The 21494-nt window shown below is 43.9% G+C and overlaps 1 pseudogene; it reads right to left on the bottom strand.

Moving 5' to 3' along the window:
- Nucleotides 1–21494, bottom strand: part of LOC116356851 (cyclin-dependent kinase 17-like) — a 116202-nt pseudogene that overhangs the window by 19479 nt on the left and 75229 nt on the right.

Genomic DNA, 21494 nt, shown 5'->3' with positions numbered 1-21494 from the left:
CTCTCTCCAGCTCTCTCCCTCTCCAGCTCTCTCTCTCTCTCACACACTCTCTCTCTCTCCCTCTCCAGCTCTCACTCTCTCCCCCTCTCACTCTCCAGCTCTCTCTCTCTCCCTCTCCAGCTCTCTCTCTCTCCAGCTCTCTCACTCTCCATCTCTCTCTCTCTCCAGCTCTCTCCCTCTCCAGCTCTCTCTCTCTCTCTAGTTCTCTCTCTCCAGCTCTCTCTCTCTTTAGCTCTCTCTCTCTCTCTCGCTCACACTCTCTATCTCTCTAGCCCTCTCTAACTCTCTAGCTCTCTCTCTCTTGCTCTCTCTCTCTAGCTCTCTCTCTCTTGCTCTCCCTCTCTTGCTCTCTCTCTCTCTCTAGCTCTCTCTCTCTCTTGCTCTCACTCTCTCTAGCTCTCTCTCTCCAGCTCTCTTTCACTCTAGCTCTCTCTCTCTAGTTCTTTCTCTCCAGCTCTCTCTCTCTCTCTAGCGCTCTTTCTCTCCAGCTCTCTCTCTCTCCCTCTCACTCTCCAGCTCTCCCTCTCTCCAGCTCTCTCTCTCCCCCTCTCACTCTCCAGCTCTCTCTCTCTCCCTCTCCAGCTCTCTCTCTCTCACTCTCCATCTCTCTCCAGCTCTCTCACTCTCCAGCTCTCTCTCTCTCCAGCTCTCTCTCTCTCCAGCTCTCTCCCTCTCCAGCTCTCTCTCCCTCTCACTCTCCAGCTCTCTCTCTCTCCAGCTCTCTCTCTCTCTCCAGCTCTCTCTCTCTCTCGCGCCATATCTTCTATTCTTCTGTGTCTGTGCGAAATGGTCACGTGACCTATGTTCCATTGCGCCATAATGTGTGTATGTGGGTGGGGGGGGGGGGTCTCCAGTGACCAAGTTAACTAATGAGGCATGTGATCTCTTTAAAGGCCCAAAAAGCAGCACAGTGAGAGGCTCGTCTCGGACTGAGGTTGACACACTTACACGTAGATGCCAGTGTGTGTGTGTGTGTGTGTGTGTGTGTGTGTGTGTGTGTGTGTGTGTGTGTGTGTGTGTGTGTGTGTGTGTGTGTTAACATAGAGTCCAACAGAAATCCTCTGATGCTAAACTCATACACATCAATATCAAATACTCTCTTTCTGTGTGTAAATCCCATTATCCTGCTACACTTTCACAGTTTAAATCCCATTATCCTGCTACACTTTCACAGTTTAAATCCCATTATCCTGCTACACTTTCACAGTCTGAATACCATTATCCTGCGACACTTTCACAGTTTAAATCACATTATCCTGCTACACGTTCACAGTTTAAATCCCATTATCTTGCTGCACTTTCACAGTTTAAATCCCATTATCCTGCTACACTTTCACAGCTTTAATCACATTATCCTGCTACCCTTTCACAGTTTAAACCACATTATTCTGCTACATTTTCCAAATGTCAAATACAATATTGACCTGGGGTTGCTTGCCTACAGTAATCTGTCAGTAGTACACAGGGTCATTTGGCAATAGCTGGCCTTGACACTTGGTACGCTGAGGTGATGCTTTCAGATAAACACACAGCGGCTGTCAGGATCCCTCAGCCTTGTTGGGGAGTGGTGCTGCTCATGTCGGTGGAGTCAGTTGGATAGGACCCCCCCTCACACATACACACACAGCTGTATGTGACAGCGGCTGTCAGGATCCCTCAGCCTTGTTGGGGAGTGGTGCTGCTCATGTCGGTGGAGTCAGTTGGAGAGGACCCCCCCCCCCTCACACATATACACACACATCCCCCCCCCCCCCCCCCCCCCCCAACGCAGGAAAATAAATCTGCAGGCTTTCAGGCAGCTTAAGTGTGGCTGACACAGTGGAGGATGTGTGTATGACCCTACCAATGGTCTTTCTGTCTGTCTAGCATCCCCCTCCCTCCTTAGCTCATTGGAACTTAAAGTATAGTATAGTACTGTCCACACAGATTATGTACAATATGTGTGTGTGTGTGTGTGTGTGTGGTACAGTGGTTCCTCCAATAAGCCAGTGTTAGTCCTAACTAATATATCAGCTGGGTAATGGGTTCATTCCATTCCCAACGCTTCACTGGCTCTGTTCTCTGCTCGCAGAACAGAACTAGGTCAAACCTACTTTAGTGGAACAAAATGAAGCAACAAAAAACAAATAAGGGTGTGTGTGTGTGTGTGTGTGTGTGTGTGTGTGTGTGTGTGTGTGTGTGTGTGTGTGTGTGTGTGTGTGTGTGTGTGAAGCAACTGATGCCACGCAAGAGACAGGGGGTTGACATAGACAGAGAAGGAGAAACAGATAGAGAAAGAGATAGAGGGAGGGAGAGAGATAGGGAGCGAAGGAGAGAGATAGAGAAAAAAGGAATGGATGCTAGGAGAGAAAAGGGAAGGATGGATGGAAGGAAGTAAGGAAGGAAGGAGAGTGGGAGGAGGAGAGATCCATTTCATGAACGACGGTGGCCACTGAGCGTGACCATGAGGAGTGGACAGTCATCACAGCTCAATCAATTTAATGATGACATCATCAATCAATCAATTACAAACAGCCAATGGGAAAAATAATGTTACACTGACACCTCATTCTAACTGGGCAGATGAATATCACGTATCTGTAATCTCACGCATGGCTCTCGACCTTCGCCTCTCCCGAGTCTGTACGGGAGTCGCAGCGATGGGAGAAGAGTGTAACTACCAATCATGAAATTGTGGAGAAAAAAGGGGTAAAAGTAAAATAATATATAATAATTTGATTAAATAACAAAATACAAAAAAATACAAAACATGTGCAGGGTTTTGATTTCATTCAGATCTGGACATTCGCTCCTTAACAGGAAAGTGAGAGTAGTTGCTGAGTGTTGTGTGGTTTGATATGATGCAAGACATGTTTCCAACCAACAGGGGTCATCTGTCGGACTCCATCACTTTTTACCCCCTCCATCCAACCAACAGGGGTCATCTGTCGGACTCCATCACTTCTTACCCCCTCCATCCAACCAACAGGGGTCATCTGTCGGACTCCATCACTTCTTACCCCCTCCATCCAACCAACAGGGGTCATCTGTCGGACTCCATCACTTCTTACCCCCTCCATCCAACCAACAGGGGTCATCTGTCGGACTCCATCACTTCTTACCCCCTCCATCCAACCAACAGGGGTCATCTGTCGGACTCCATCACTTCTTACCCCCTCCATCCAACCAACAGGGGTCATCTGTCGGACTCCATCACTTCTTACCCCCTCCATCCAACCAACAGGGGTCATCTGTCGGACTCCATTACTTCTTACCCTCTCCATCCAACCAACAGGGGTCATCTGTCGGACTCCATCACTTCTTACCCCCTCCATCCAACCAACAGGGGTCATCTGTCAGACTCCATCACTTCTTACCCCCTCCATCCAACCAACAGGGGTCATCTGTCGGACTCCATCACTTCTTACCCCCTCCATCCAACCAACAGGGGTCATCTGTCGGACTCCATCACTTCTTACCCCCTCCATCCAACCAACAGGGGTCATCTGTCGGACTCCATCACTTCTTACCCCCTCCATCCAACCAACAGGGGTCATCTGTCGGACTCCATCACTTCTTACCCCCTCCATCCAACCAACAGGGGTCATCTGTCGGACTCCATCACTTCTTACCCCCTCCATCCAACCAACGCTCTTCCTTCCCCCCAAGCGTCTTTTAACGCAACGGAACACTGAATCTTACTGGACGACACAGTGAATAATTGATGGGGATTGGGAGACGGCTATGAAAGAAGAAAGATAGCCTCAGTGCCTCTGGGTCAAAGGTCAGGATATACAATTACAGGCACTAGCCCCTTCTTCCATCTAGATGAGAGAATCATTTTGAACATGATCGGTGTTTCAGTTACACATTGACTCCTGAGGATGCCCTTGAAGTAGGATGTCGACCATTTTGACAGCTTTACCCAGATATCTTTATATAGCTCACTGATGTCTGTACCCCCAGACCGTTTGTTTGTCCATATCTAAAATAGTATGTATTTGATCATTTCCAGTAGAATGGACTTCTTCCTGGAAAAAAACACCTTTGATATGGGCATTCTAAACAGGATGTTCCATCACAGTAACTGATCCTGTGTTTAAAGGCTGGTAGTTAGTGTTTCAAGAATGTGCCAACTGGCAAATGGAACCTAGTTTTATTTCTTTATTTAACTAAGCAAGTCAGTTAAGAACAACTTCTTATTTTACAATGACGCTCTACAAACCCTCTGCTAACCCGGACGACGCTGGGCAAATCGTGTTAGCCGTCCTATGGAGCTCCCTATCACGGCTGGTTGTCATACAACCCGGGATCGACCCAGGGTCTGTAGTGACACCTCTAGCACTGAGATGCAGTGCCTTTGACCGCTGCGCCACTCGGAAGCTTCTGCTAGGTTTTATGTCAGTTAATTAAAAAACTACAGTCTGTCAAAATAATTACAGGGAGAATTGTATTTTTTAAATTAGGCACTTGAAATAGGCTGATTGCATGACTAATTTAAGGTGTCCAGTGATAGTATTTGAATAAAGATTTGAGTCTGTTTAGATTTCGTCATTCCATCTACACAAGAATGATATAAGCATGAACATGTAATGACCAGTGTATCACACATAATGTTACACAACTGTGAGAATGACAATATTTAACGTCTGCAATGAATTTAGACTCAGTAATGCCCAAGTATACAGCATTATACTACGGTACACTCTCACCCATATTACACTGACCATCAATACTGAGGAATGCTGGGAAATACAGTACCACATACCGTCCAGTCCTATCCACCCTGAGACATACCTGAACCAATCAGGTTCACCGAAAGCCCCAACCCCAACCTGACCTCTACTGACACTGTAGTTTACCATCAAACAAACATACATCACTCCTGCATGTCCTTCTTCCACTCCTCTATTCCTCCATCATTCCCCCTCTATGTGTGTATCTAGCTCTTTACTTCCTTCCATTCATTATCTCTCTGTCCTCCATCCTACCAGTCATTCATTATCTCTCTGTCCTCCCCCCTATCAGTCATTCATTATCTCTCTGCTCTCCCCCTATCAGTCATTCATTATCTCTCTGTTCTCCCCCCTATCAGTCATTCATTATCTCTTTCTCCTCCCCCTATCAGTCATTCATTATCTCTCTGTCCTCCTTCCCATTGGTCATTCATTATCTCTCTGTCCTCCCCCCTATCAGTCATTCATTATCTCTCTGTCCTCCCCCCTATCAGTCATTCATTATCTCTCTGTCCTTCCCCCTATCAGTCATTCATTATCTCTCTGTCCTCCCCCCTATCAGTCATTCATTATCTCTCTGTCCTCCCCCCTTTCAGTCATTCATTATCTCTCTGTCCTCCCCCTATCAGTCATTCATTATCTCTCTGTCCTCCCCCCATCAGTCATTCATTATCTCTCTGTCCTCCCCCCTATCAGTCATTCATTATCTCTTTGTCCTCCCCCCTATCAGTCATTCATTATCTCTTTGTCCTCCCCCTGTCAGTCATTCATTATCTCTCTGTCCTCCCCCTATCAGTCATTCATTATCTCTCTGTCCTCCCCCTATCAGTCATTCATTATCTCTCTGTCCTCCTTCCTATCAGTCATTCATTATCTCTCTGTCCTCCTTCCTATCAGTCATTTATTATCTCTCTGTCCTCCTTCCTATCAGTCATTCATTATCTCTCTGTCCTCCTTCCTATCAGTCATTAATTATCTCTCTGTCCACCTTCCTATCAGTCATTCATTATCTCTCTTTCCTCTGTATTGCATCAGAGGTCTGTCTCCAAGGTATTCCAGTGTTTTTCCAGCAGGGAGGAGCACTCTCACTCATACTGACTCCACTACTGAATTATAGATATCTGTTACATCACACACACATGCACACACATGCCTGCCACTCATTTGCAGCACTCGCCTCTAACCACACAAACACCTCACACCTGACCCCTCCCCCATGCATCCTTCTTCTATAAAAACGCCACTCTCCATCCCTTCCTTTATCCCTCCCTTCAAATGCTTCCTCTTTCATCCTCCTTTCATCTCTCTAAGACTCCTGCAGGAAAGCTGAGTCATTAAATCACTTCAAACAGAGAGAAAGAGAGGTTGCCTGGTCTCACTCAATAACTACAGGGGAGAAGGAGAGAAAGTTCTCCAGGCTCACATGTCTAATGCAGAATGCATCGGCCCCCTACACATACAGAAAGTAGGGTTCCTCAAGGGTTATTTGGGAAGGTTGATGGTTCTAGGTGGAACCATAATGACTTAAATAACATTTTGAGCCCTCTAATTGTTCTTTACAATTCACTAAAAGGTTCTCTCCTCTTTCAGTGACAATGTAAGGGAGGTGGCTCATTCAAATATTTTAGGGAGTGGTTTACGCACAGCTATTCTTGCGCAACCATGAGTGAGAGTGTCATTCCACTTCATCTAATGTCTTGTTTTATGCCTGTACATATTACATATGACTATGGCCAGTGACAGTGTCTTGTGAAAGACTCTCGTATGGCCTTTTGAGAACAGTTGTCTAAATCAGTCAGTGGTTCTCACTTCTCTCCTCAGAGACCCCCAGCTGTTCCAGAGGTATCTCTCTTGATTCAACTTGTCAATTAACACAATAATAACACCTACGGAATTTTAACAATATAATATGGTTGACCAGAATAAAGAACCCTGTATGGTTCTTCAAAAGAATCTACAACGAACCTTTCAGAATGAGATATTTTTCATTCTCCATTAAGGTTCTATAAAAAAATTGCCCCAAAAATGGTTCCCCTATGGTTACAAGCCAAATAGCCTTATCTGGTACTATGGCCAGCATTACCATATCTGTGTGTACTGGGCCATAGACAGGAACTATTGTCAGCATTACCATATCTGTGTGTACTGGGCCACAGACAGGAACTATTGTCAGCATTACCATATCTGTGTGTACTGGGCCATAGACAGGAACTATTGTCAGCATTACCATATCTGTGTGTACTGGGCCATAGACAGGAACTATTGTCAGCATTACCATATCTGTGCCTGCCTATATTTGTATATCCACGTTGTCATGACAATCTTCTCATATGGTCGCTTTGGCTTCCTGTCAAATGTCTTATCCACACTCAGAAACACAAGCACAATGGTCATAACCAACATTTTCAGCTTGACACAATGGCATTGCAGGACCATACTGCTTTCATTTCAGAGCAAAGAACTACACAAATGTGCCCGCGCAGTTGCGCACACGCGCACGCACGCACGCACGCACACACACACACACACACACACACACACACACACACACACACACACACACACACACACACACACACACACACAGGAAAACAGCTGACTCAGACTACATTGCAGCTTGCCAAGTTAAGAGCAGAGAGCAGAGTGTGGACTGACCAATGAGGCTCTTCGTAGCCTGCGGCTCATGGGCTTGTCGAAGGGCGGACTGTTCATGGCAAACTTCTCCAGGTAGCCTTCCGGTAGCCTGATGTCAGCCGGCAGAGACAGGCGCTTGTTTATGTCCTGGAGAGAGAGAGAGAGGGAGATAGAGCCAGGTGGGAGAGAGACAAAGAGACAGGGATGAGATTATAACTGTATGTTCAATCAGTTAATCAAATCAATATTATTATTGTGATACATTTTCTGTATATAAGAGTATACAGTTACCACTGGCCTGTTCAGGATGGGGGTCAATTCCACATCAATGCAGTCAATTTAGGAAGTGGATTGAAATTACAATACTGAAAGGTCCTCTGAATGAATTTACTGAATTGAAATGGATTTGACTCCCTGGTTGTGATACATCCATTACTAACAATCACATCTGTAGTCCACATTGAACTACATCTCCCAACATACCTCACTCCTCTATTGCCTACTCCAGGCAGGGTGCCAATCATCCCTGGATTCCATGGCAGCACTGCCTGGCCCAGACCCAACCTTCCCACAGGATATGTCCCCAATGTGTATGTGTGTGTGTGTGTGTGTGTGTGTGTGTGTGTGTGTGTGTGTGTGTGTGTGTGTGTGTGTGTGTGTGTGTGTGTGTGTGTGTGTGTGTGTGTGTGTGTGTGTGTACGTGAACACGTACACAAGCACAATGGTCATAAACAACATTTGCAGCTTGACACAATGGCATTGTAGGACCATACTGCTTTCATTATACAACGGAGAACTACACAAAGGAAAATGTAAACTCTATATTTGGCCATGTATGAATATGGAATCTTAATGTTTTGTAGAGATGAAAGGCTGTTAGCACATTGAATGGAGAGGAAACAACATGGAACTAGAGCAGGTAAATGTCATGCAAATGACAGACAGTCACACGGTAATTGACCGTTAATTAACATAAACATGTTTAGCATCTCTGGGCTTTGGAACATCTGCATTTTAAAAAGTTGAATAAACCAATTTAATATAGCCTACACCATTACAATAATATATATGATTTATTTAGTTGTGAAAGGCTTGTAAAGCTGGGAATGTATTCCAAAATATAAGGGCAGCATGAGGCAACTCAATATTAACTCTGTATTGCTGATTTGGAAAAGTCACAAAGAAAGGCCTACACTCTGATCCTTCCTACAGAAGGAGACAACTGCATCGCTGCTCTGCTTGTGTGGCGAACCAGTTAGGGGGTATCTACTCAACGGGAGGTGAAATTAAAATGACAAGTCAAGGCTACAACCACCGAAAGTCAACAGGTAAGCTATGTTCTGAATGGAGTTGGTATTTCGGGTAGCTAATTGTAAGAAGTGCAGTAACATTATGGCTGGCCTCAAGTAGCCTAGGTAGCTAGTTTCTCTCAGTTTGATGATGTCAAGACAGGTACTATGTAATCGAACAGGAGGATAAATAATTAGCGAGAAGTTAGTGTAGCGTAAGATAAGTGGTTGTGGTCTCTCCCTGTTCCTGCTCTGGTGCTCCGATCCTCCTGTGTCTTACTCACACATTCACCCACCGCACGGCCTCCACTCCCTTATAGTCTCCAGCTGTTCACTCTGCCTCCACTCCCTTATAGTCTCCAGCTGTTCACTCTGCCTCCACTCCCTTATAGTCTCCAGCTGTTCACTCTGCCTCCACTCCCTTATAGTCTCCAGTTGTTCACTCTGCCTCCACTCCCTTATAGTCTCCAGCTGTTCACTCTGCCTCCACTCCCTTATAGTCTCCAGCTGTTCACTCTGCCTCACTCGGACTGGACCGATTGTCCTTTACGTCCTTTCGGAAGAGGTTTTAAATATGTATTCATGCATATTGGGTTCTTTCCTGTGTCCAATTTGGAACGGGAGCTCTATCTCCCATCACTATTTGTCCTCATCATTCAGATTATTCAAATTCAATCATTAAGTGATTAGAGGGACAATAGAGCGCTGAGTACCAGGCCATTAGCGGGGGCCGTTAGCAAGTTTGGTAGGCTACCCATCAGCGCCATTCATTTGCTCAGTTCTGGATGGGATTACCGTGACCAACGATCATCAGGAAATTAGACTGCGGTCATGACTCGTGACTGCCGATGTGGCGGTAATACGGTCACCTTGACAGCCCTACATGGAACAGAACATAAGAACCATCACCCTGGGGACTCTGACAACCCACCTCATGCACACACACACAAACATTCACACACACGCACACACACACATTCACACACACACACAAAGGACACATTCTCATGTATATAATCAGCGATAGTAATGACATCTTGACAACACACACACACAGTATACAATTAGGTTATACTGTACGCTAGTGTTGCAAGGTATACCAAAACTTCTGTACTTCTTCAATACTAGAACTAGAATTTTTGTTAGTTTCGGTACTTCTGTCAAATGTGGTTCTCGTCGCATACGGATTGAGCGCATCGAGTCTGTCTAGTAATTTGCCCGAATCTTCTCAAGGGGCAGTAGTAAGCTAGCAAGGGTACTTGTCTTCTCAGAGGGCAGTAGTAAGCTAGCAGGGGACTTGTCTTCTCAGGGGGCAGTAGTAAGCTAGCAGGGGACTTGTCTTCTCAGGGGGCAGTAGTAAGCTAGCAGGGGACTTGTCTTCTCAGGGGGCAGTAGTAAGCTAGCCAGGGTACTTGTCTTCTCAGGGGGCAGTAGTAAGCTAGCAAGGGTACTTGTCTTCTCAGGGGGCAGTAGTAAGCTAGCCAGGGTACTTGTCTTCTCAAGGAGCAGTAGTAAGCTAGCCAGGGTACTTGTCTTCTCAGGGGGCAGTAGTAAGCTAGCAAGGGTGCTTGTCTTCTCAGGGGTCAGTAGTAACCTAGCCAGGGTACTTGTCTTCTCAAGGGGCAGTTGTAAGCTAGCCAGGGTACTTGTCTTCTCAGGGGGCAGTAGTAAGCTAGCCAGGGTACTTGTCTTCTCAGGGGGCAGTAGTAAGCTAGCCAGGGTGCTTGTCTTCTCAGGGGGCAGTAGTAAGCTAGCCAGGGTACTTGTCTTCTCAGGGGGCAGTAGTAAGCTAGCCAGGGTACTTGTCTTCTCAGGGGGCAGTAGTAAGCTAGCCAGGGTGCTTGTCTTCTCAGGGGGCAGTAGTAAGCTAGCCAGGGTACTTGTCTTCTCAGGGGGCAGTAGTAAGCTAGCCAGTGTGCTTGTCTTCTCAGGGGGCAGTAGTGAGCTAGCCAGGGTACTTGTCTTCTCAGGGGGCAGTAGTAAGCTAGCCAGTGTGCTTGTCTTCTCAGGGGGCAGTAGTGAGCTAGCCAGGGTACTTGTCTTCTCAAGGGGCAGTAGTAAGCTAGCCAGGGTGCTTGTCTTCTCAGGGTGCAGTAGTAAGCTAGCCAGGCTACTTGTCTTCTCAAGGGGCAGTAGTAAGCTAGCAATGGTACTCGTCTCAAGCTAGCCAGGGTACTTGTCTTCTCAAGGGGCAGTAGTAAGCTAGCCAGGGTACTTGTCTTCTCAAGGGACAGTAGTAAGCTAGCCAGGGTACTTGTCTTCTCAAGGGGCAGTAGAAATCTAGCAAGGGTACTTGTCTTCTCAAGGGGCAGTTGTCTTCTCAAGTGGCAGTAGTAAGCTAGCCAGGGTACTTGTCTTCTCAAGGGGCAGTAGAAATCTAGCAAGGGTACTTGTCTTCTCAAGGGGCAGTTGTAAACTAGCAAGGGTACTTGTCTTCTCAAGGGGCAGTTGTCTTCTCAAGTGGCAGTAGTAAGCTAGCACATAAAAAATTATTTTTACAAATGACATTTTGAATTGTAACGTCATTCTACTAGCAACTAAATTCGAATTTGAGTGGCAATGACATGAACATATATTCAGCATGACATTCATGTGAGCATTATAATATGATTACAACCCAAAAGAAATATGAAATGCACTCACAATTTAGCTATGACAGCAATACATTTAGACTACTTTGTGTTTGTCTGGGCTTGCTAGTAGTAGCCACTAGCCACTAGCCAGCAGCAGCCCTGGGCGGAGCATTGCACACTGGGAGTTGAAATGCACTCTGGGAATCGTAGTATGCTGTGTAAAATCCATTGTGTTTCTACAGTATAGTGTGCATGCTTCAGAAATGAGCTTCTGTGTTTTTTATGTCGTGTTGGAATGAAACTACTAATTCAATACATTACATTATTTAGCTGTAGTGAATCATAGCTCTAATGTATGATATTTTACCCAATATTATGGCAAATTAATTAACCCTGATATGTATAAAATCCAATTTTAAAACATTTCAGATGTATAATTACATGAGGCTCATGGTTTTGCATAAGGAATTGAATATGTTATTTAATATGGTGTTGTATTTTTTTTAAACGATTGAATATAGAATAGAATATATTCTATTTGTTATTTGAGTTGTTCTGCCAGTTATTAACATATTGTTTAATGTTGAAGAAAGTACAGCCCAGTGGTTTTCTATGGCCTTAGCTAATAGTTTTCTTTTTTTCTTCTTCTGTGGTATCGTTTCAGTATCAGGGTATCATTTTGGTATCGACTATCGTTTTGGTATTGAATATTGATTTGGTATCGACTATCGTTTTGGTATTGAATATTGATTTGGTATCGACTATCGTTTTGGTATTGAATATTGATTTGGTATCGACTATCGTTTTGGTATCGACTATCGTTTTGGTATTGAATATTGTTTTGGTATCGACTATCGTTTTGGTATTGAATATTGATTTGGTATCGACTATTGTTTTGGTATTGAATATTGATTTGGTATCGACTATCGTTTTGGTACTGAATATTGATTTGGTATCGACTATCGTTTTGGTACTGAATATTGATTTGGTATCGACTATCGTTTTGGTATTGAATATTGATTTGGTATCGACTATCGTTTTGGTACTGAATATTGATTTGGTATCGACTATCGTTTTGGTATTGAATATTGATTTGGTATCGACTATCGTTTTGGTACTGAATATTGATTTGGTATCGACTATCGTTTTGGTATTGAATATTGATTTGGTATCGACTATCGTTTTGGTACTGAATATTGATTTGGTATCGACTATCGTTTTGGTATTGAATATTGATTTGGTATCGACTATCGTTTTGGTACTGAATATTGATTTGGTATCGACTATCGTTTTGGTATCGACTATCGTTTTGGTATTGAATATTGATTTGGTATCGACTATCGTTTTGGTATTGAATATTGATTTGGTATCGACTATCGTTTTGGTATTGAATATTGATTTGGTATCGACTATCGTTTTGGTATTGAATATTGATTTGGTATCGACTATCGTTTTGGTATCGACTATCGTTTTGGTATCGACTATCGTTTTGGTATCGACTATCGTTTTGGTATTGAATATTGATTTGGTATCGACTATCGTTTTGGTATCGACTATCGTTTTGGTACTGAATATTGATTTGGTATCGACTATCGTTTTGGTATTGAATATTGATTTGGTATCGACTATCGTTTTGGTACTGAATATTGATTTGGTATCGACTATCGTTTTGGTATTGAATATTGATTTGGTATCGACTATCGTTTTGGTACTGAATATTGATTTGGTATCGACTATCGTTTTGGTATCGACTATCGTTTTGGTATCGACTATCGTTTTGGTATTGAATATTGATTTGGTATCGACTATCGTTTTGGTATTGAATATTGATTTGGTATCGACTATCGTTTTGGTATTGAATATTGATTTGGTATCGACTATCGTTTTGGTATTGAATATTGATTTGGTATCGACTATCGTTTTGGTATCGACTATCGTTTTGGTATCGACTATCGTTTTGGTATCGACTATCGTTTTGGTATTGAATATTGATTTGGTATCGACTATCGTTTTGGTATCGACTATCGTTTTGGTACTGAATATTGATTTGGTATCGACTATCGTTTTGGTATTGAATATTGATTTGGTATCGACTATCGTTTTGGTACTGAATATTGATTTGGTATCGACTATCGTTTTGGTATTGAATATTGATTTGGTATCGACTATCGTTTTGGTATCGACTATCGTTTTGGTATTGAATATTGATTTGGTATCGACTATCGTTTTGGTATCGACTATCGTTTTGGTATTGAATATTGATTTGGTATCGACTATCGTTTTGGTATTGAATATTGATTTGGTATCGACTATCGTTTTGGTACTGAATATTGATTTGGTATCGACTATCGTTTTGGTATTGAATATTGATTTGGTATCGACTATCGTTTTGGTATCGACTATCGTTTTGGTATCGACCATCGTTTTGGTATCGACTATCGTTTTGGTATCGACTATCGTTTTGGTATCGACCATCGTTTTGGTATCGACTATCGTTTTGGTATCGACTATCGTTTTGGTATCGACCATCGTTTTGGTATCGACTATCGTTTTGGTATCGACCATCGTTTTGGTATTGAATATTGATTTGGTATCAAGTATTTTGATGAACCTGGTATTGGTATCAAAGTCAAACTTCTGGTATCGTGACAACACTACTGTACGTGGGAATATACATACACACGTGAATATGACAATACCGTGACAACCTGTACACAGTAAGCATTTATCTCTGCTTAATAAGTCCCATCGGCACCTCATCCATTCTGTTAACTCATCAACACACTCACTGAAGTACACAGTCAACTAACACACACAATGACTACACACAAACATGCCCACACACACAGAGAACACACACAACACACACCATCACTCAAATAATCATGTTCATACACATGCACTCTTTCATTCACTTAGAAACATTTGATTTGATTTCATGCATGTGTACACACACACACACACACATACACTACCACACGCACAGAACACATACACTAACACACGTACACACACACAACCTAGTACTTACAATGCAGAACAGCTCTAGTAAGTCCCTCATTGTCCCTCTGAATGGTAATCCTACACTCTCACACACTCTTCCCACACTGCACCTCTCTTGCCTGCCACATGACCCAACAGATAGAGATGGGCAGAAGCAGAGAAAGAGAGAGAGAGAACGAGGGCACGATTGTGCCAGAGTACCCCACACACTCCGAGGAAGAAGGGGAGGAGGACGTAGAGGAGAAGGAGGAGGGAAAAGAGGGAGGGGTGGAGAGATTCCTGAGGGTAGAACAGAGTTGGGGGAAGGGGGGAATGTGGAGTGATGTTGGAAATCGCTGATAGGAAACAGTTATTTTCCATCTCTCTGTCCTCCTCCATTCTCTCCCTCTCCTCACATCTTTCCTCCATTCTCTCATCCTTCTCTCTCTCCCTCTCCTCACATCTTTCCTCCACTCTCTCATCCTTCTCTCTCTCCCTCTCCTCACATCTTTCCTCCACTCTCATCCCTCTCTCTCTCCCTCTCCTCACATCTTTCCTCCATTCTCTCATCCCTCTCTCTCTCTCATCCCTATCTCTCTCCCTCTCCTCACATCTTTCCTCCACTCTCTCTCCCTCTCCTCACATCTTTCCTCCACTCTCTCATACCTATCTCTCTCCCTCTCCTCACATCTTTCCTCCACTCTCTCATCCTTCTCTCTCTCCCTCTCCTCACATCTTTCCTCCACTCTCTCATCCCTCTCTCTCTCCCTCTCCTCACATCTTTCCTCCATTCTCTCATCCCTCTCTCTCGCCCTCTCCTCACATCTTTCCTCCATTCTCTCATCCCTCTCTCTCTCCCTCTCCTCATATCTTTCCTCCATTCTCTCTCCCTCTCCTCACATCTTTCCTCCACTCTCTCTCCCTCTCCTCACATCTTTCCTCCATTCTCTCATCCCTCTCTCTCTCCCTCTCCTCATATCTTTCCTCCATTCTCTCATCCCTCTCTCTCTCCCTCTCCTCACATCTTTCCTCCACTCTCTCTCCCTCTCCTCACATCTTTCCTCTACTCTCTCATCCCTCTCTCTCTCCCTCATCTCACATCTTTCCTCCATTCTCTCATCTCTCTCTCTCTCGCTCTCCTCACATCTTTCCCCCACTCTCTCTCTCTCATCCTGCTCTCTCCCTCCCTCATCTTACATCTTTCCCCCACTCTCTCTCTCTCTCTCATCCTTCTCTCTCTCCCTCTCCTCACATCTTTCCTCCACTCTCTCTCTCTCTGTCCATCCATGTCCAAGTTCTACCTCTTTCTGTTCCTTATCATGGTTTCATTATTTCATTCAGCCCCCCCCCCTCCTTCTCTCTGTCTGTAGTAAACATGGTGTAAAGCAGTCCAGTCCAGAGTGTCTACACAGAGGCAGCAGACTGTGTGTCCAGGGGCATTTCCTGCAATACTGCTGTGCTCATCATTCTACAGCTACCACACACACACACACACACACACACACACACACACACACACACACACACACACACACACACAGACACACAGACAGACAGACAGACAGACAGACAGACAGACAGACAGACAGACAGACAGACAGACAGACAGACAGACAGACAGACATAACTAAACAGAGAGACAGACAGAACTAAACAGAGAGACAGACACACACACACCACTTGTACCTCATTGGAGATGCGTCTGTGGTGGTTGTTCCTCATGCGGACCCTGACTGGACTCTGGACTTCATCAGAAGACGTCCCAGATGCCTGATCACTCTCCCCGTCTGAGCCCATCTTCACGTTCTCGTGGACGATACCTGCATGAAACAATAAACATACTTCATCTGGATCCTCAGTCAAGTCTTAAAGGCAAACTTCTCAACTCCTGTGGTCAGATGAGTCATTACAATAACAATAGTTTAAATCCCAAGAAAAATATTTGAATCAAAACCTCTGGAAGGACAGGGGATGATTTAGGCGATATTTTAACCATTCTGTTTTTACATAGGAGCCACATATTGTAAATATATGCATACAGAGGTCAGGTGTAAGTTACAACCACAGGAAAAACACCATCTCCTCCATATAAATTACTGAAAAAGGCAGATTTCTACCACTATCTATCCCAGATGATTTTATTTAGTTTGTATCTCACATTTGATAATTATCTTAATGGTTAAGGGACCAGAGTCAGAGAAACACACACAACCCTGAGATGGCACTTCTTCAGAGCACCCCCCTCTCAGGCGAGAGATTTTACCACCAGCCTTGCAGGGGTGTCAGCTAGGTGTCAGCTAGGTGTGTAAAACACAGGTGGTGAGATGAGGAGGTCAGGAGATCAATATTACTGCACTGCAGCTGTCTTAAGTGTAAATCACACTCCACAATTGCTGAGACGCGTCAGTCCGGCGATCCATTTTAACAGAGATATGTGGCTCTGAGACCGCAGGGACACACAGCCCGACCAACCAACACGTCTCCAGTACGCCTCCTCTATTCATTTGGATGTGATGACAGTTGGAGAAATCGCTCGAGCTGCTCTGAGAATTTGAAAAGTATGAAAGCCAGCGGTCCAATATTCTAGAACACTGCTGTGCGTCTATTACACATTTTGGACTACGATAAACACTTTATTGTCTGTCTGTCTGTCTGTGTGTTTGTGTGTGTTTGATGCGTGTATCATAGTGTGTGTGTGTGTGTGTGTGTGTGTTTCTGTGTGTGTGTGTTTGTGTGTGTGTGTGTAGGGGGAAGGGAGGTAAGACTCTCTTTCCATCAGTCTTAGGTTTCAAGGTTTCTTTGGCTTCCATGGTGTGGTATCTGAGACAGCAGCACTCAGGGATCAGTAGCCTAGTCTACAGACTTGAGGTGACTGAATGTAATGGTGTATAGTGATAAACAGGAATGAATAACCCCCTGACAGACAGATAGACAGAGAGATCTAGAGAGACAGAGAGAGGACAGAGAGAAAGAAGAGAGAGAGAAAGATAGTGAGTGAGAGAGAGAGAACAGAGAGAGGACCAGGAGAAAGAGGGGGAGAGAGAGAGAGACAGAGACAGAGAGAACAGAGAGAGGACAGAGAGAAAAAAGAGAGAGAGAAAGAGAGTGAGAGAGAGAGACTGAGACCGAGAGAGAGAGAGAGAGAGGACCAGGAGAAAGAGGGGAGAGAGAGAGAACAGAGAGGACCAGGAGAGAGAGAGAGAGAGAGAGACAGAGACAGAGACAGAGACTGTTAATTTTTATTTATGATTTATTTATTTTGATTGTGTTACGGCTTTCTAGTGGTGATGAATGAGAGTCGGACCAAACTGCAGCGTGTCGATTGTGATCCATATTTAATGAACAAAACGTAACACGAAATAAACACAAACACTACAAAACAAAGAACGAAACGAAAACCGAAACAGCCTATACTTGTGTAAAACTAACATAGAGTACAGATAGGACAATCACCCACGACAAACTCAAAGAATATGGCTGCCTAAATATGGTTACCAATCAGAGACAACGATAAGCACCTGCCTCTGATTGAGAATCACTCCAGGCAGCCATAGACCTTGCTAGATAACCCCACTAGCTACAATCCCAAATATATACACACCAAAACCCCAAGACAAAACACACCACAATACAAAAACTCCATGCCACACCCTGGCCTGACCAAATACATAAATATAAACACAAAATACTTTGACCAGGGCGTGACAGATTGTTTATTTCACTTTATATATTCACTTTATATATTATCTACCTCACTTGCTTTGGCAATGTTAACACATGTTTCCCATGCCAATAAAGCCCTTGAATTGAATTGAATTGACAGAGAGAACCAGGAGAAAGAGGGGAGAGAGAGAGAGGACCAGGAGAAAGAGGGGAGAGAGAGAGAGCGAGAGAGAGGTGGAGGATAGGAGGGCAGGAGGAGAGTAGGAGAGGAGGAGGATTGGAGAGGAGTATAGGAGGGGAGGAGGAGGATAGGAGAGGAGGAGGAGGATAGGAGAAGTGGATAGGAGGGGGATAGGAAGATAGGAGAGGAGAAGGATAGGAGGGCAGGAGGATAGGAGAGGAGAAGGATAGGAGAGGAGGAGGAGGATAGGAGAGGAGAAGGGTAGGAGAGGAGGAGGAGGATAGGAGAGGAGGATAGGAGATGGAGTAAGAAAATATTAGTAAAGGGGGTGATTGCATATATAAGGGCACAATCATACAGTGCCTTGCGAAAGTATTTGGCCCCCTTGAACTTTGCGACCTTTTGCCACATTTCAGGCTTCAAACATAAAGATATAAAACTGTATTTGTTTGTGAAGAATCAACAACAAGTGGGACACAATCATGAAGTGGAACGACATTTATTGGATATTTCAAACTTTTTTAACAAATCAAAAACTGAAAAATTGGGCGTGCAAAATTATTCAGCCCCTTTACTTTCAGTGCAGCAAACTCTCTCCAGAAGTTCAGTGAGGATCTCTGAATGATCCAATGTTGACCTAAATGACTTATGATGATAAATACAATCCACCTGTGTGTAATCAAGTCTCCGTATAAATGCACCTGCACTGTGATAGTCTCAGAGGTCCGTTAAAAGCGCAGAGAGCATCATGAAGAACAAGGAACACACCAGGCAGGTCCGAGATACTGTTGTGAAGAAGTTTAAAGCCGGATTTGGATACAAAACGATTTCCCAAGCTTTAAACATCCCAAGGAGCACTGTGCAAGCGATAATATTGAAATGGAAGGAGTATCAGACCACTGCAAATCTACCAAGACCTGGCCGTCCCTCTAAACTTTCAGCTCATACAAGGAGAAGACTGATCAGAGATGCAGCCAAGAGGCCCATGATCACTCTGGATGAACTGCAGAGATCTACAGCTGAGGTGGGAGGACAACAATCAGTCGTATATTGCACAAATCTGGCCTTTATGGAAGAGTGGCAAGAAGAAAGCCATTTCTTAAAGATATCCATAAAAAGTGTTGTTTAAAGTTTGCCACAAGCCACCTGGGAGACACACCAAACATGTGGAAGAAGGTGCTCTGGTCAGATGAAACCAAAATTGAACTTTTTGGCAACAATGCAAAACGTTATGTTTGGCGTAAAAGCAACACAGCTCATCACCCTGAACACACCATCCCCACTGTCAAACATGGTGGTGGCAGCATCATGGTTTGGGCCTGCCTTCAGCAGGGACAGGGAAGATGGTTAAAATTGATGGGAAGATGGATGGAGCCAAATACAGGACCATTCTGGAAGAAAACCTGATGGAGTCTGCAAAAGACCTGAGACTGGGATGGAGATTTGTCTTCCAACAAGACAATGATCCAAAACATAAAGCAAAATCTACAATGGAATGGTTCAAAAATAAACATATCCAGGTGTTAGAATGGCCAAGTCAAAGTCCAGACCTGAATCCAATCGAGAATCTGTGGAAAGAACTGAAAACTGCTGTTCACAAATGCTCTCCATCCAACCTCACTGAGCTCGAGCTGTTTTGCAAGGAGGAATGGGAAAAAATTTCAGTCTCTCGATGTGCAAAACTGATAGAGACATACCCCAAGCGACTTACAGCTGTAATCGCAGCAAAAGGTGGCGCTACAAAGTATTAACTTAAGGGGGCTGAATAATTTTGCAAGCCCAATTTTTCAGTTTTTGATTTGTTAAAAAAGTTTGAAATATCCAATAAATGTCGTTCCACTTCATGATTGTGTCCCACTTGTTGTTGATTCTTCACAAAAAAATACAGTTTTATATATTTTGTTTGAATCCTGAAATGTGGCAAAAGGTCGCAAAGTTCAAGGGGGCCGAATACTTTCGCAAGGCACTGTAGGTAGAGAGGGAGAAGGTGAGGAGGAGAGGAGGGGGAGAAGAAGAGGAGGTTGTATTGGCAAGGATATCCATCATACCTGTCAGCGATGGGGAGTGAAAAGGGATTTAGAAAACATGGCCTAAACAACAACATCACATAAATGTGTCTATACTGTAAAACAAATTATTCAACTATAATCACAATTAGGGATGCACGATATATTGGTGAACATATCAGAATCGGTCGATATTAGCTAAAAATGACAACATCGGTAGTTTAACGCCAATGTGCAAAACCAATGTCAAGGCTGTCGTGCATACCTATATAACGTAGGTAGATGACATGCATACCTATATAACGTAGGTAGATGACGTGCCTACCTATATAACGTAGGTAGATGACGTGCATACCTTTATAACGTAGGTAGATGACGTGCATACCTATATAACGTAGGTCGATGACGTGCATACCTATATAACGTAGGTAGATGACGTGCATACCTTTATAACGTAGGTAGATGACGTGCATACCTGTATAACGTAGGTAGATGATGTGCATACCTATATAACGTAGGTAGATGACGTGCATACCTATATAACGTAGGTAGATGACGTGCATACCTTTATAACGTAGGTAGATGACGTGCATACCTGTATAACGTAGGTAGATGACGTGCATACCTATATAACGTAGGTAGATGATGTGCATACCTGTATAACGTAGGTAGATGACGTGCATACCTGTATAACGTAGGTAGATGACGTGCATACCTATATAACGTAGGTAGATGACGTGCATACCTGTATAACGTAGGTAGATGACGTGCATACCTGTATAACGTAGGTAGATGACGTGCATACCTATATAACGTAGGTAGATGACGTGCATACCTATATAACGTAGGTAGATGACGTGCATACCTGTATAACGTAGGTAGATGACGTGCATACCTGTATAACGTAGGTAGATGACGTGCATACCTATATAACGTAGGTAGATGATGTAATAACGCCACGTAAAATGTTGTGCTACACGTGCAACACAGCATTGCTAACCTAGCCCACAATGTCTGCTGTGCAGAGCAGCCAACAAGTCCAGCAGTCATTTGAACAAGTAAGAACATTTCAGTAAGACAACTCAAAAGGCGAAATCCATTAAAGACAAGATAATAGATTCATTGCCCTTTACAATCAATCGTTCTCTGTCGTGGATGATGTTGGCTTTCACCGACTGGTCAAGCACCGGAACACACTACCAAGTGTGCTATTTGTCAGATGTTGCCCTACACAGTAATAGCGTCACTGCTATTAGCTTCACGACATACATACTATGGAACGCCGTTTGGGTCTTTGCGTGTTAAAAAAGATACAGTAGCACTGTCAAAGCTTTACAAAAAAGTCTACAAACGAGCAAACACCGGACACAAACAATGTGTTTACAATACTGTGTTGGTATAAAGCATCATTTGTTCGACCGCAACTTCTGGGGTAGCTAGCTTCAGCGTGG

Source organism: Oncorhynchus kisutch, linkage group LG24 (genome assembly GCF_002021735.2).
Source record: "Oncorhynchus kisutch isolate 150728-3 linkage group LG24, Okis_V2, whole genome shotgun sequence".
Classification (NCBI taxonomy): domain Eukaryota; kingdom Metazoa; phylum Chordata; class Actinopteri; order Salmoniformes; family Salmonidae; genus Oncorhynchus; species Oncorhynchus kisutch.
Note: the sequence above shows the minus strand (reverse complement) of the source record. Positions and strands in the feature narration are given on the sequence as shown.